General features: G+C 40.6%; 1 non-coding gene across 1 annotated transcript; it reads left to right on the plus strand.

Moving 5' to 3' along the window:
• Positions 1 to 936: 936 nt before the first annotated feature.
• On the plus strand, positions 937 to 1043 carry LOC112090009. The gene has a single exon (XR_002901368.1). It is a non-coding gene; the product is annotated as a small nucleolar RNA R71 (small nucleolar RNA).
• The last annotated feature ends 15004 nt before the right edge of the window (positions 1044 to 16047 follow it).

Here is a 16047-nt window from a genome sequence, read left to right on the forward strand (position 1 = left end):
TTGGCCTCAATGAGCTTTGTCTTAGCCGTTGGAGCTTGTAGTTCTTTACCACTCCTCAATGTGATAGCGTTCACATACTCCTTGGGGTTTGGCTCCGGCTTACCGGGTAAATCCGGACCTCTTGATGATGTAGAGGCTTGGTTTTGCTTAAGCTCTCTGATATCTTGCTGCATTGTTGCGTGCTGGCTCTCCACTCGCTGCTGACCCTGTAACAGTTGCTGTAGAATCCCACAGACATCGGTTCCCATCTGATTCTGACCCGTTCCCTGAATCTGTTGCTGATTACCCATCGGCTGCGGATTGAACCCTGGTGGAAACTTGTGTTGCTGCGGTTGGCTGTTGAGGTTGTTACCCTGAGCCGCTTGATTCTGCTGAGTGTAGCCGTGATGTTGCCCACTGAACTGTTGCTTGGGCTGAAAATTATTCTGAAATGGAGGTTTTTGAGCATAGCTTTGTTGTTGTTGTTGAGCAGGGTATACCTGGTCTTGAGGGTTAGCTACATTTGGGTTTCTGTAAGAGAGGTTGGGGTTATTGGTGTAGTTGTTAAACCGCTGATACCTCTGCTGATTCCCTATGTAGTTCAGCTCTTCTTGAGTTAGACCATCTTCATTAACATTGTCAAAACTTGGCCCTTGCTCATCAAACTCGCCTACAAAGTGTATTGGCTTTTGAGTCGCCATTAAAACCTTGTCAAGCTTGCTCTGAAGCTCTCTTATATCCTACTTCATGCGCTGTTCATCACTAGATCCCTCCGAACGATTTGCCCTATCAAAATCCTCTCCATACGTCTCATTAGACATGGCTAGGTTTTCTACTAGTTCCATTGCCGCATTGATCTGTTTTCCAAGAAAATTTTCGTTTGAAGCGGTATCGAGTTGGTTTCTGATCTTGGGGAGTGCACCGCAGTATAAAGTACTCAAGAGTGATGCCTCTGAGAAGCCGTGGTGTCGGCATTGGTTTGTAGAGCTTCGAAACTGTTCCCAAGCTTCACTAAAGCTCTCGTTGTTGTGCTGCGTGAAACTGGAGATCTGATTCCTGAGCTTAGCCGTGCGTGATGTGGAAAAGAACTTTGATAAGAACGCCAGTTTACACTGCTCCCATGTTTGTATAGAACCCCTCGGGAGGTTCTTTTCCCACTGGTGAGCTTTATCACCGAGGCTGAAAGGGAACAAGCGTAGCTTGAAGCTATCTTCTGAGACACCATTGATCTTTGTTAAGTCGCAAACTCGATCAAACTGATCTAGATGCTCAAGAGGGTCTTCTCCGGCTAGACCGTGAAACTTGGAGTTCTGCACCATATTGAACAGGGAAGCATTAACTTCAAAGTTGTTATTTTGAACCGGTGGTGCTTGAATCCTGGCTCTATATTGGTGTGCATTAGCTTGGTCGTTTTCTCCAACAAATACCGGAGGAGGTTGTCTCTGAGCTTGTGGCGGTGGTGGATGAACATGATGGGCTTGTTGCTCGTTTCTATTCGCTTGTTGTTGGTTTTGCTGAGCAAGCCTCTTGTTTCTTTGAGCCTGTTGTTGGTTAACGTAGGCTTGTTGTTCATTTATTCCTGCCTGCGCCTGATTAGCCTGAGCCTGGTGCTCGGCATCCTGAGCCTGTTGCTCTATCCTTTGCTGTTCTGCCATTCCAAGCCTTTCAAAGTGCCGTTCCCTCTCGCGAGCTCGCCTCTCAATCCTGTTGATGTTGTTATCGTATGGTAAAGGCGGTTCTGTGCTACGAGACCTGGTTTTCATGCACCTGAAATCAAAACAAGAACTTGCAAAAGAGTCAGTAAAACAAAAGAAAGTAAAGTCTTGATCTTAAGAACAAATAAGAGACTAATGCTCCCACAAGATGGCAACGGCGCCAATTGATAACTAAGAGTTTTCACTCTTTAAAGAGGTTATCAATACCCCTGTAGTACAAGGGGTTATCAAACCAAACTTATGATGGAGACACTTATCTATGTTACTTGTAATCTTAAGTCAAGATAGAATGATAAGGGTTTTAACTAAACTATTTAACAAGTAAATGAGCATGAAAATGAAACAAGAGATGAGATTTAAACTAAGTAAAGATGCAAACGACAAGCAAATGGTTCGGATGATTATAATATATGATAAAGGCAGAAGCTTTAGACAGGATACTTGACTCGGGCGCTTCCAAGCTAAACGAATGGGTTAATGAATCATTTTATCAAGCGGGTTCATTTAACTTTGAACTCAAGGCATGCTAATCTTCTCATGAAAGTATTAAACATCTAAACTGATTGTCTTTCATACCAAAATCCCTTTTGAGAAGCATGAATCAGTCAGCAATAAGATTCAGTTCAATATGTCATTTAAGAGAACAAACTATCACTCTCACGATGAAAGACTCTTAAACCCTTAACCGAGTGGTTCAGACATTTCTACAAACACTTTTGATGCGAGATATGTCTCAGATCTGAACCTCAAGTGATGTGCTTGGATCCAGCCTATAGATCTCGTCGGTTAAAGAATGAAACATGCAAGACTAGACACCTAAACCCACTAATCTATCTTGAAAGCACCCTAATCTACCTATCTAAAGCCGCTTAAAAGACTACTCACTGATCATAACGAGCTCACTAAATCCTTTTCAAGACGTGTAGCTAGTCATGATAAGGAGTTTGATGCTGGATGATAAAGAAAATAAAGAAAGAACAAGATTCTGATGCAAAAACGAGATATCGGATTAGATTAATCGAGTTTCACAAAAGAGGCAAGTTCTTAAAGCTAAAAGATGATAAGAGATAAGATGATTAGGTATAAGGGAAAGTGTCGCGGGTCAGCCCGAAACAAACCGGGTATTGAGCCGCGTTCTTGGGTTGATGGGTGAGTGCCACGGTGTGTCGGAGAGTGAAGCCGAGACCTTGATGTAGAGGAGTGCACGTTAGCAAAGATCGAAATGGAGATCTCGTGAAGAACACGTCAAGAACACGCATGAACTCTAGTCTTCGATCCGTCTTCACGTGTGTGTTCTTGAGCAGTCTTGTTCTTGATTCTGGGGTTGTGACAAGGGACCTCGCCATAAAATGTCGCGGGGCTAGGTAGTCGAGGGGTTCGGGAGAACGGAGTCCGGCATGCACGCCGAGGCCATTACACCGAGGTGCACGTTCAACACTTAGTCGTTTCCAGCATCATTTCTTACGTGTGCCTGCCTTGATCTCATCATGCCGAGGTGTCAGCACGAGGTCTAGTCCAAAATACTCCCAAGATATGAGCCTTGAATTGGGCAATGTCGAGGTAATGATGCCGAGGCCTGAGAAAATACTTAGCCCGTATAGCAACTCATTTAGGCTCGTATCGACCAACTTGCCTTCTGGAAACAGTAACTTTCGACACACGACTCCAATTGCTTTGAGACCAGTTCCATAGTCAAGATGACTCAATAAGATCGAACTTTGGTGAAGAAACCATCGGAGCTTGGGAAGTGGAAGGCTTCCTGGATTTCACATCTTTGCACCGTATGGGAATCACCGGAAAATAAGCTTTTAGACCCATGTGAACTCCGGAAACCATATCTTTCAAACCACCGCTCCGAATTGCGTTATCCCAAGCGTTCTGAGAAGGTCTTTCACAGATCTCAAACTTTCATGAAGACCGGGCAGGCTAGTTCGGACCGGAAGGGCTCCGTCCCTCATGATCTTTGAAGTCCACTGTTCGGTTCTCGGGTACGCGCAATACTGGTGCATCCTCCGGAAGCCATATCTTTCTCCTCACTAGTACGAATTGGATGATTCCAACTGTTCTGGGATCTGTGCTTGATTATCTCCAACTTTAATGAAGACCTCGACAACTGATTCGGACTGGAAGGTTCCCCGGATTGCTGATCTTTGAAATGCGCGGGCAAGGACAGGTTTTAGCCGAGAAAAGCTTCCCGCGGTAAGGAAAATGACCAAGGGCTATGTACCGCGGTAAGCTTTTTAGCCGTAAAATTCCTCTCGCCTCGGCCAAAAATTTAACCCGAGGTAATTTGCACTCGATACTCGACCTTGGCCGATTTTGGTCGGTCGATAAGGGTTTTGGCCGATAATGAGCGTTCGGTAAGCTTTTTGACCTAGGTTTCTGTCCATCCGGTACGAGTTTTGGCCGAGAAATTCCTCCAAGCGGTTTTCACCATTTTTGACCCTTTTCTTCACCGTTTTCTTTTCTGCTCCTCTTCTTAAGCTCCAAATGGCTTCCAAAGCACCTGATAAAGACTTCAAAACATGCAAAACTCTTTGGGACCTAATGCAAGCCCTAAATCCTATTTTGATGCCTAAAGACTCAATTTACATGGGAAAACACATGATGAGGACTCTAAAATGCAATCTAAATGATGCAAAATATAGACATATCACTTTTTAAAATACATATATAGATATCGCACAACCTATCCAAAACCCGTTTTTTGTCTTAGACTTCGTTTACTAATTCTGGTTCTAAGGTTCTGCAGGTAAAGCGTAGATTCTCTGTGGATCGACACCCTAAGTACTACAACGCACTGTTGTGCACTTGCAGATATCTAGGGTTATAAATTTAAAACATGAAGCCGCGAAGTCAACCCTAGCAGCATCAAAAACGCAGGAACTAAACAAACTTCTAGACCAATATCAATCATTATGCATCAATCAAGAATAGCCTAGAAAATTCTCACTAGTAGTACGGGCATAACTAGTCCGTTAATCCATCATGCGGAAATCTATTGTACTAAGATCTAACTTCCAGTCAACTAGCTCTTAACATTCATTCAAAATCTCGGTGGTTCTCATCAAAGAAAATATAAGCAAGGCAATCTAGGCTAGGTGTCAAAAGGGTTATTCTAGGGGTAAGGCTTAAAGTGTTTATGGGTTACCTGAGGATCTGGAGGATGCATGCAAAACCGCAAGAGAGAGTGAAGCTGTTGGTATCCACAGTTTTCAGTCACTTTCTTCTTGCCATAGATTCCTGGTCTTCTTCCTCAGGTTCTCTCCTAACTCCCCCTGACTTAGATTTTTGTAAATCTTTCAAAACCATAGCTCTTTAAATGAATAGTGGTTGCTTCTTGCTCTAAAATTTTTGACAATCTAAGACTCATTAGGCTTTTTGTTTCCCTCTCGTTTCATTCATTTTTTTTTTGAAAGAGGGAACACCTTTAGACATAGAATCATAGAGAGCTTAATAAGGTTTCTGATACTCTTCCTTCCCGATTCTATTCAGTCTTCCTCGTGAGTGACTGAAAACTGCATCGCTCCTCTTCTCTCCGACGTTTTTGCACATATCTGCTGATATAAACTAAAGAGAGAATGCATGAGGATTGAAAACAAGGATTTTGGGTTTAGGGTATGGTACCAGATAAAGATGAACTGGCCATCTAGGACGACAAAGAGTGGTAAAAATGAGGGTAAAAGACGTCCTAGATGTATATCTCGATGCCTGCCTAAAATCAATGATGAGAAAATTAGATATCAATATAGGTCAAATAAAATGAGCTAGTATATCCTGTCAGAAATAATCTCCATGAATAGAAGTCCTCTGGTGGGAGTTCGTAGTGCAAGTACTCTAGCTACCGCCTAGTCTAATGCTAACCACAAATGAGCTATCATGCGTAGTGTAGAAGCGTGCAGGTCTAAATCATCATAGTTTTGTGTCAAACATTCCTGATAAATACTTAAGGTCGAATAGGTTACATATTAAAATTTAAAACGTACTTGAAATTTGAAAGAAAAACCAAGAAAATGATTAGTACGGATAGAAATCCTCCCCCAGACTTAAATCACATTGTCCCCAGTGTGAAAAAGTTGGTGAGAAGATGGTGAATAAAAGGGAAAATAAAATAAGATAAAGGAAAAGAAAATGATGATAGAACCGTGATGGCTGTCAAATGACAGTGAAGTGCTGATCAATCACTCATCCTCCGATGTGTCTGCTTCGAACTGGTGCTGCTCCTGTAGGAAGGTGACAACACGCTCAAATCGTCGTCCTTGTCTGTCAACTCTGTGCTCCAGATCAGAATGTGTGTGTGATGATGTCGATGATGAGGTGTGGCCGGTCGAAACAGATGGCTGAAAGTGAGCACGGGCCGCAGCTGCATTGCGCTTTGCCTTGACCACTATGTATTGGCTGATGGTGAATGGTAGACGAGGCACAGAAGGCAGAAACTCATCGGGTTCCGGAGTCCATCGCGGATGTCCTCCGTTACACAATCTTAGGACTGATGCTGAAGGTAAGCAGACTTGGTGCTCCTCGGTGCCAGTGCAATACTTGTAACCGAACCTGTCTGGATCGAAAGCGGCACGAGAGATAGTGTGATCGCGAGAGAGATAGAGTAGGTCATACCAGACGTAGGAAAGTGGATCATAAGATGAGAAGTCGAATCCTACAGCCTATAGTATCGCTGTAATAGCGCTCCCGTAAGCTGGAGTAGCGTCCTCGCAACCATGTAAATCATGCTTCACCTTCACCATGTGCTGTGCTATGGTCCAGGCAAAGCAGGCAAGTCGTGGGTCGTCCATACATGGCATCGCAGGATGAGTAAAGAGCGCTAACTTGGATCTCCCGCTATCATAGACGCCATGACCCATCTCTCTCCACAAGTCAAGGTGAATGCCATCAGTGTATGGAAGCTTAAGAGCTTCACAAAGTGAAAGAATGGTGAGTGAGTATGTCTGTCCGCGGATAGAGAACGACAAGATGCCATGAGATGCTCTGGGGTTCCTCCTCTTCATGTGGTGGAGGGTGACAGTTGCTAAGAACTCGCGGGCTAGCTCGGGATAAGTTGGAAGGTTCAGCTCCATGTAGGGTCTCAGCTTAAGTGCATCGATGTACCAGATTACATCTTCTCTAATGCCAAGCATCTCGAGTGTATGATAATCAATGCAGGGCGTCGGTTTGATGTTAAGCTTCTTGAAACGTCTTGCATAGTCCACTCTCAGGTTGATCTCTTTCCCAATGTATCGGATCTGTGGTGGCTCGGGAATTGCTCGTGTTTCTCTTGAGTGCTGGAACAGTCTCATCACGTAGTTTCTTCTTCTCGGTCTGGCTTGGTTCAGCATGTACTCTCCAAGAGTAACATCATTGGGAATGTCCTCAGAGCTGTCACCAGTGCGACGGCTTCTTCGGTGTCTGCTTTGTTCCATTTTTCCTACAAGATGAGATGATTCTTGGAAAAAGAGTGAATATGGAAGCTGATTTTAACACATTAGCAATCAGTTATACTAATCATAGTATCAAGAGATTAGTTAAAACCACAAGAAAGCATAATTGACATTGAATTGAAGAAATCGAGTAGTTCATGACCAGATTCGGATTTGTGATGTTCTCAACATAGAAATCTTCTAAAAATCGGTTTAAGTGAGCAATTTCCATGTCAAATCTATAGGTTACGTAATACTAATCACTAATCACACAAGACTAAATTAAATTAATCAATTTTCCTGTTCCAAATTCGATTTTTATAAAGCATGTAGAATCCAAATTTCAAAAATCTCAATTCCTCTTAAGCTAGGTGTTAAAATCGATTTTCAGATAACCTAGAAGGATAATCTATTGTCCTTAAGCTATTTCCACCATTAATAAACCAAGATTTGGCTTTTTAAGAAAACCTTAAATTCCAAAATCAATTAAAAATAGCGAGTTTGAGCTTCATACCTTGCTGGAAAGAGAGATTTGATGATAGATTTGAAATCAGCTTTGAAAAAGAGTGAGGTTTGGGCCAAGAATCTCTTAAAAAGCTTAAGAATTAAAAAAGATGTTTTATCTCCTAAATCTCCAAGTTTTTTGGAAGAGAAGAGAAAAAGGAGTTTTTGATCCAAAAAGTGCATTTCCTTCCTTTAAAAAGCGTTTTTTAGCAAAAAAAGGAAATTTCCGGGAATTCAAAAGCTTACGGGAACTTACCTTTCTTGTCTTGTATGCAACAGGTGGTTTAAAACTTACGGAAAATCTTAACGGACTTTTCCGGGAATGTTCCGGGAATCACCGGGAATCACCGGGAATCAACGGGAAACACCAGGTAACACCAAGAATCACCGGAAAACACCGGGTAACACCGGGAATCACCGGAAAACACCAGGTAATACCGGGAATCACCAGGAAACACCGGGAACTTTTGAAAAGTGGCGGAAGTCCGAGTTCCCGTCTCAACGACCAACGGCCGCGGTCAGGAGACGCGCGACCGCGGTGATTGGTTTGTAAATATCGAACTAAAGTAAATAATATGCAGATCTAAATAAACAAGTAAAAATCGATTGGTTTGTAAACTATGGCTAAAAACGCTGAGCTTTTGGGAACTCTACAGGGATCATAATCGGTTTTAACACTAGGGATTATAGATTGGGATTGACAAATATCGAAATATAGGGTTCTAGAGCTAGAGTACGGCGGTATGACTACGTCACTGTCGTGATCATAACCAACTGTTTCTCGCAACCCTGACCAGTAAGTTTCCACTCTGGCCCTGGAAGGGAGAGACCGCAAGAGCTGCACAAGACTCGTCAGTACTCACGATCTTGCCGCAGGTAGGTTTCCATTCCTACGGAAAAATCGCATGTTTCATTCTAGGTCTGATACTTAATGAAAATTTTCGCAACACTAACTATCTAGATCAGATACTAGGTGATCAATCAAGCATACATGCAATAAGAACGAGAATAAACAGAGAACAAAGTTAAAATCCCAGATCTATAAACCTAGATGTCTTAATCGATTATGAGAGCCCCTTTCAGGAACCCTAAGCCCAACTCGGGATCTACTCAGACATGGCTGAGGTCGACATCATCATTGGTTTTAATAAAAGTAATCAAAAACAGTAAATAAAAGAGATGAAAGAAAGCTTCTCTATTGAAGAACTCAGACTTGAACAATCTTCTATAAAAATCAAACGGCTAAAGAAAAAGGGTTTCTGTAAAAGTATCGAGGTTCTCTCTAAAAATGACCTAAATGACAAGTATTTATAGTCTTCAATACTCCATGGTCTCTAGGGTTCCGGAATTGAGGCTGAGAAATGACTTTGGGCTTCAGAAATATGGGCTTTTAATCGGAGTTGGCCAGCCGCGGTCGGGAGTAACGTTACTCCCGACCGCGGGAAATAGGTGGTTAGCCGCGGTCGGGAAGCTTTTGACCGCAGGAAATAGGCTGGTGGCCGCGGTCGCGTGACTTGCTGGCCGTCTTCGAGTGTCTCCGGGGCTAATGGAATATCTTGAGATCCAACCGTTGGAGTGTCTCCAAACCAAGTGCATTTGAAATCTGGTTGATTCTTCTATAATTTGTCCAATTTTGAGGGTGATCAGACGGTGAGAAGGTCTTCCTCTCTCCATGAGAGTTCTGACGGTCTGCATTTATCCAAAAGAGTCTTTTTGTTCCAATTTATGCCTTTTTATCTCAAATTACCTGAAAAGTCTTTTAAAATCCGAAAACATAGAAATCCTTTGAAAACCTTTGAAAATGGAGTAGAAACACCTGTAAAAGATATTAAAGTGATCTATAAAAATGGTCAAAATCTTGTGTTATCAACCACCAGACCAGTAACTGAAAGTCTTCGAGGTTCCTTTCAATGCAGATATCATCGGCCACTTCCGCCTCATCCGCCTCATCTATATATTTTACTAACAGTAATATATAGATGGCCAGAAACTACTATTCACACAGCAATCCAAAGGCACAAACATATCAGCCATGGTTAATAAACCAAAACCTATTCCCAACATCTTACTAGATCGCTAGCTTTGTTTGCACTGCAACAATTGTGGATGTACTCGGAGACTATGGATGGAACTTTATCTCCTGCACCGGGTGTACGAACAAAATGGGAAAATCAGAGACATCATTGTTCTGCACCAATCCCAAGTGTAAAAAACCCAACAACCTCGACCTTCTCAGGTTTGATATCTAACCCAACTCACAGATTAGACGCACCATAACAAAAGTCACAGAATTTCTTTTGTATTTCCAGTTATCGTATTGAATTTTCAGTCCGCGATACCGACGGCTTCGCAACCTGTCCTTTTCGACAAAGAAGTCACCACACTTTGTGGCCGAGAAGCTCCAAAAGTTATGAACGAAATGAAAGCGGTATGAGTCAACTTTCCAAACTGCTTCCACTCAAAATTACACCAACCTCGCAAACTTATGTCTCTTCATTTCAAGGTGAAAAAAACGACCGTGATGAAGATTTTAACAACACAACTCCTCAGTGTCTTTACGACATCATTGGTCGCACCTGCATATTCCAAGTCAAGGTCAAGCCATATAATTTTACTGCTGCTCGCCAGACCATCACTGTCTCCCGTTTAATTGAAGACAAGATCACAAATTCACAACAGGTCCAAACTCCACCGGCCAAAACGTTGAAAACAACCACGCCGAAGAGACCTCTGATGTCACAGCTGTTGGGGTCGGTTCTACCCCAAACGAATAAAACCGTCTTCATAAACGACTAAGTGACTAGGAAGGCCGAGCCATAGGAAAGGAATGTGAAAATGGGCCGGATCCATAGAAGAAAGGAGAATACAGGCCAAGCCACCTCGTGTGATGTTTGGGCCGAGCTGTGAGTAGAAACGCGAGTGGGCCGAGCTGCGGAACAGAACAAGAGGCCGAGCTGCATTTCATCGTGTTGGGCCAAACCGATTAAGTTATTTCGGGCCGAGTCAAGGCCAAGGAGGACGAAGCCCACGAAAAACCCTACGTGAAATACCAACGCGATGGCCGCGTAAAGCGATAAGGAAATATTCTGAAAATCCCTCCCGAGATTTTCGGCTAGGCGGTTTAGAAAGTTAGTATAAATAGACAATTTACACGATTCATTATGTAACTTTTTCACAACTTGAGAGCAATAAAACCTAAACACTTTTCTAGCAAAAAACCTTCTTTTGATCTTACTGTTCTTGCGATAAACCCTAGAAATTTTGGATCCCTTAATTTTTCCTTAACAAATTTTTGGTTGTGCGAGTTTTGGCTCACACAACAGCTGACAAGGGAATATCCAAGAACGTAAAGCGTCCACGTTACAATTACTAAACGATACACACCTACCCGTTTTGTTTTAACGTTTTTCTATCATTATTCACCTCTTTGAAGTCTCACTGTTGGACCAATTATTGCTATCAAACACTTTGCTTTACTATATTAAATAAAATATTCTACTACTTTTATGCTTAACTGTTCATGAGCCCTTCACAAGTAACTCTAACCACAAATACAAAATTGACGTCTGTGTGAAAGGTAAACTTCGACGTTATTAAAATCTAGGCTTTAATTGTTTCATACAATGTCTGCTTCAGATTTAAAAACTATAATAAAAAAACGCACCCAGGGAAAAAAGGCCCACCAAAATGAATAACTACAACTATTTCTTTGCTGTTTTTAAAGCCCAAAAAGAAAACGTGTATCGATCAATATGATGAATATTAAAGATAAAATGCAATACAAAAGATAAATCTTTAAAATCGTAATTCAAAAAACCCAATTACACCGGGATCACCGTTATACATAACCATACTTCATCAATAGCTTCCTAATTTGAAAGATTGACTCAATTATGCCGCCATCATAGCTTCAGACCATCATACCTCATCAATGGCTTCCTAAATTAAAGGATTTAGTCCCACCCTTACCATACAAAAAAACTTCCCTTTTTAATCACTCACAAAATATTACGTATTAATTATCTTATCAAACAATATAAACATAATATATGATCGCCTCCAAAAAAAAAACCCTCAAGCAACTTAGAAAACCAGAACTTCTTACAGTAGAAAAACACCGACGAACGTATACAAAAACTACAACTCAACTTGCTTGGATACAGTTAGAGGGAAATCAAACAAGAGAAAACCAGAAAGACTACCGCCTAATCTGCAACAAGTAAAAACAAGGTATGCCATCTCCTCAGAAGACTCAATTTATCCTAGGAAAGCACATACTTTAAAACCATAGCATACAGTAAATATAAAACAACTTCGTGGCTGTACACAAGCATAAATTGTAATGGATAGTAATTCGTAAATATCAGTAAGAAGGTATTTCTGAACATCTCCCAAATGTAGGAAACCAATATATATTGTAACTAAAAAATAAAGGGGAGAAAAAAACATGTTTAATTTCACCAAACACCCTTGATGAAGCATAGAAACTTAAAACACTGAAAATCAAAGTCCAACCATACATTGCTAAAGTGATATTAATAATTTAATTCAAAACAGAAATTCGAGGTAATCTTAATTTCCTTCGTCGAAATTAAAATGACCTCCCATTGTTCACATGCGAACACACGACGAGAAAGTCCATCATTTTGTTTAATAATATCACCAAAAAAGACCCTCACTAAAATTCTTTGTAAGAAAAATAAGAAACGGCCATCTCTTATTACAATAAGATTACTTAACGCTACAATTGTTCATCATGTTGCAGGATTCAAATCAACAAGGGTCCACCGGCTTTCTTTGATGGATTCACGTAAATGATAGTAGGTTTTTAGCCTACTAAAATCAATTAACCTCTTGTGTTGTAGCAATTGAGGATCAATCCAAATGGAGAGATTCTAGATATTAAGAGTATATGGAACTATCTTAATCCAAGTCTAATTAAACAGGTTTTGGTAACAAAGTGATCTAAAACATAAAACAAACAAGAAGCAAGTAATAATTGAGAACTAGACAAGCAAGACAAACAAGAAAATACTCAAATTCAAAATAAAGAGAAAGCAAACCCCTAGATGTGATAATTGATCAGGGTGCTTTCAATGCGTAATTCATGATGCTAAGCAAACAATTTAACACTTGCAATTCTTTAGTCCAGATTTCCAATTCAGATTAATTCATTCTCATGACATAAATCCCTTTGTGATCTACTTAATCAAGACTAATTCCCATTAGTGAATAAGCAGTTAACAAGCATAAGGTTCCAAGTCTAATATGACCGAACAGCCTCTTTGTGCATCAAAATAAGAGCTAAGAAAGACTGGATCTTATACAGAAAGAGAAAGAAAGCATCACATGATCTCAAATTCCAATCAACTTAGAACTCTAAACTAAACTAATCTTCTCATAAAGGCATTAATCTCTATAGTAATCCACTTTCAAACCAAATTCTTATTTGTGAAATATGATTCAATAAACATTAAGAGACAGTTCTAAGTTCTAATATGTCATTTATGCTTCAAACAAACATTCCCATGGCATTCAAAACATAAACCCTTAAGTTAGCTCATTCAGGCATTTCATCAAACACCTTGTGAGTGGAGATGCCTAAGTTCTAGATCAAGCTTATAATGAGAGATCTAGCATTAGAAACAGCTAACTAAGGAAAGGAAATGGGAATCTAAAACCTAAATATCATAAATCAAACATCTAAGCACCATAATCTACACACCTAGAAGCTTAAAAGAAGACTACTCACTAATCATGATTAACACACCTAATCTTTTGCAAGAGGTGAGGTTAATCATGATTAGAAGCAAAGATAAGAAGATGAGATGATAAGAAACAGCTTTAAGATGATTAAATCCCTTAGATATCTCTTGATCAAACTGGTTTTTACACTGAAAAGGAAAGAAAACTAAGAGAGAATGAAAGATAAAAGGTAAGATGTCTAGGGTTTTTCTCCTAAAAACTATTTATACTAAGGGTCTTGGACTGGGTCAGCCAAGGACAAACTGGATACTGACTGATATATTCATAATTTGCACACTTAAGATTGCATTTTTGGTCCAAATATTGAGTCTCATGCATACATTTAGGTAGTTTTCAATGTTTTTGTCCTTATAGTTGGTTTAGGATAAGAAATGCATTAGGTCCTATAGAGTCTTGCATTTTGGAGTGTTTACAGGTGATTGGAGCAAAAAGGGAGCAGTTGGGACAGAAGCCGTGGAGAGACCCTCGTGTGAATGCATCAGAACCGGACAAGTGGATAGAAGCCGACAATCCCTCTACTTCATCACCTGGAACGGAGTTCTTGCGTTGCGATACAGCCTTTGGTGCCTTCATAAAGAATTAAGAGGGATAAGTCTAGTTTCCGGAACGCCTGAGATTGTCCAATTTGAAGCTGTGTGGTGAAAGTTATGGCGATCAGAAGGAACACATGTCTCGCAGCCGCTAAAGGACCAAAACAGCGCACCTCAGGAAACCGGTTGAACGAAGCCCTTGCCGACGTCTGCTCGACTCGGACCCTTCATAAAAGTTGTCTCTGACAGAACCTTCTGGCTCTTGGAGTTGACAGACCGAGGTTCGGATCACTGAGCTAGAAGTTATGTAGGTTTTGGTTTAAGCGGCATGCATTCCTATCGACCAGAGTGTACCTCGACAGTTTGGTCGATATTCTCAACCTGGAGCGCCGAAATAATATCGACCAGAATGTTGAGGTGAAGCATGTCGATATATTCTCAGCCAATCTCGCCGAAATAATATTGGCCAGACCATCGACCAGGTGTTTGGTCGTTATTTTTGTTAAGAGAACTTTGCAAACTATCGACCAAACTATCGACCAGCAGCACGTCGATATTTCCTTCGATCCAGTCAGAATTTTAAGACTTTAATGGGCCAATATCCTGTTTGTTAAAGGTTGGCCCATTAAGAAAACCCTAAGTATAAATAGTTTTGAGACATCAATGATTAGGTTAAGTTTTATTCCTCTAATTTTCTTTGCCTCTTTTGTGAAAAGACTCCTTTGAAGAGAAATATTCCCTCTTTTGAGAGTTTGAATCAAGGGAAATCAAAGATATTTTGTGTGTTTAAAGCTGCGATCTTCTTAATCTATCATCTTTATTTTCATTCTCACACTTCTAATCATGATTAACAACACATCTTGCAAAGGATCTAGTGTGTTGATTATGATTAGTGAGTAATCCCCATATTAAGGTCTTAGATATGTAGATTAGGGTGCTTAGGTGCTAGATTAGTGAGCTTAGGGGTTAGATAATTCATATTCCATTCTCTACAACCTGTTCTCTATGCTAGATCCATACACATCATATGTGGTCTAGATTATGGGCGTTTCATGCACCAAAAGTGTTTGATGAAATGCCTGAATCAAGGTTGTTAGAGGTTTAAGTATTTTTCATCATGGGAATGATTGTTTATATGCTTAAATGACAGATTAAACTGGTTCTTAATGCTTGTTAATTCATGTTTCACTGATGATGATTAGGTTAGAAACTGTTTTAATATAGAAGTTAAGGCCTTCATGAGAGGATTAGCTTAGTTAATGATGTTTAAGTTGAATGGTTTGCTTGATCACATGATTCATTAGCTCATTAGTTTAGTACCAAAGGCACCCTAATCCACTATCATATCTAAGACCTTTCTCATCATCATACATACATTCTCATCTCATTTAGTCTATTTACTTGCTTGTTTAAGTTGATCATTAGCTTTAATTCTTGTTTTAAGCTTGTTTAGTGGAAGTAACATTAAAACCTCACTCATTTGGCTTGAATTAAGAACTGATTCTGCATCTTAGTGTCTACACATGATGGATTGATACCCTTTTTACTGCAAAGTGACAAAAGGGATTGATAACCCCTCATTTAGAGCCTTGAAAACTCTAGTTATCAATTGGCGCCGTTGCCAAAGTGTGATAGCATTAAGATTGTGTCATTTCTTGAGATCAAGCATTTTCTTTTGTGATTTCTAATTTCTTTCAAGTTCTGGTTGTGAGTTTCAGGTGCATGAACACCAGATCCAGGTCCAGAAGTTGTGGTCCACCTTTCCCTCTAAACGACAACATCAATCTTTTGGTTCCAAGGAGGAGAAGGGATAGGCGTGGAAGACAGACTGATCCAGCTGATATGGAAGATCAGAGACAGCATGTGGTTGACATTGAGCATCAGGCTCAAGACGAGCAACAGGCTCAGGCTCAGCAGGGTAATGGAGTTAGTATTGTTGCTGGTAGTGGAATTGGTAATGGAGCTGGTCATGGGTTACATCAGGGTAATGTTCAGCAGGAGCAAGTGCAGCAGCAACAACAAGCTCATGTCCATCAGGGGCAAGTTCCAGCTCAACAGCAAAGGCACCAGGCCAATGATCACCAAAGACAACTGGTTCATCATCATCAACCATTCCCACAACAACAAAGGAGATATGAGCAG

The sequence above is a fragment of the Eutrema salsugineum genome, unplaced genomic scaffold, assembly GCF_000478725.1.
Source record: "Eutrema salsugineum unplaced genomic scaffold, Eutsalg1_0 scaffold_11, whole genome shotgun sequence".
NCBI classification, from domain to species: Eukaryota; Viridiplantae; Streptophyta; class Magnoliopsida; order Brassicales; family Brassicaceae; genus Eutrema; species Eutrema salsugineum.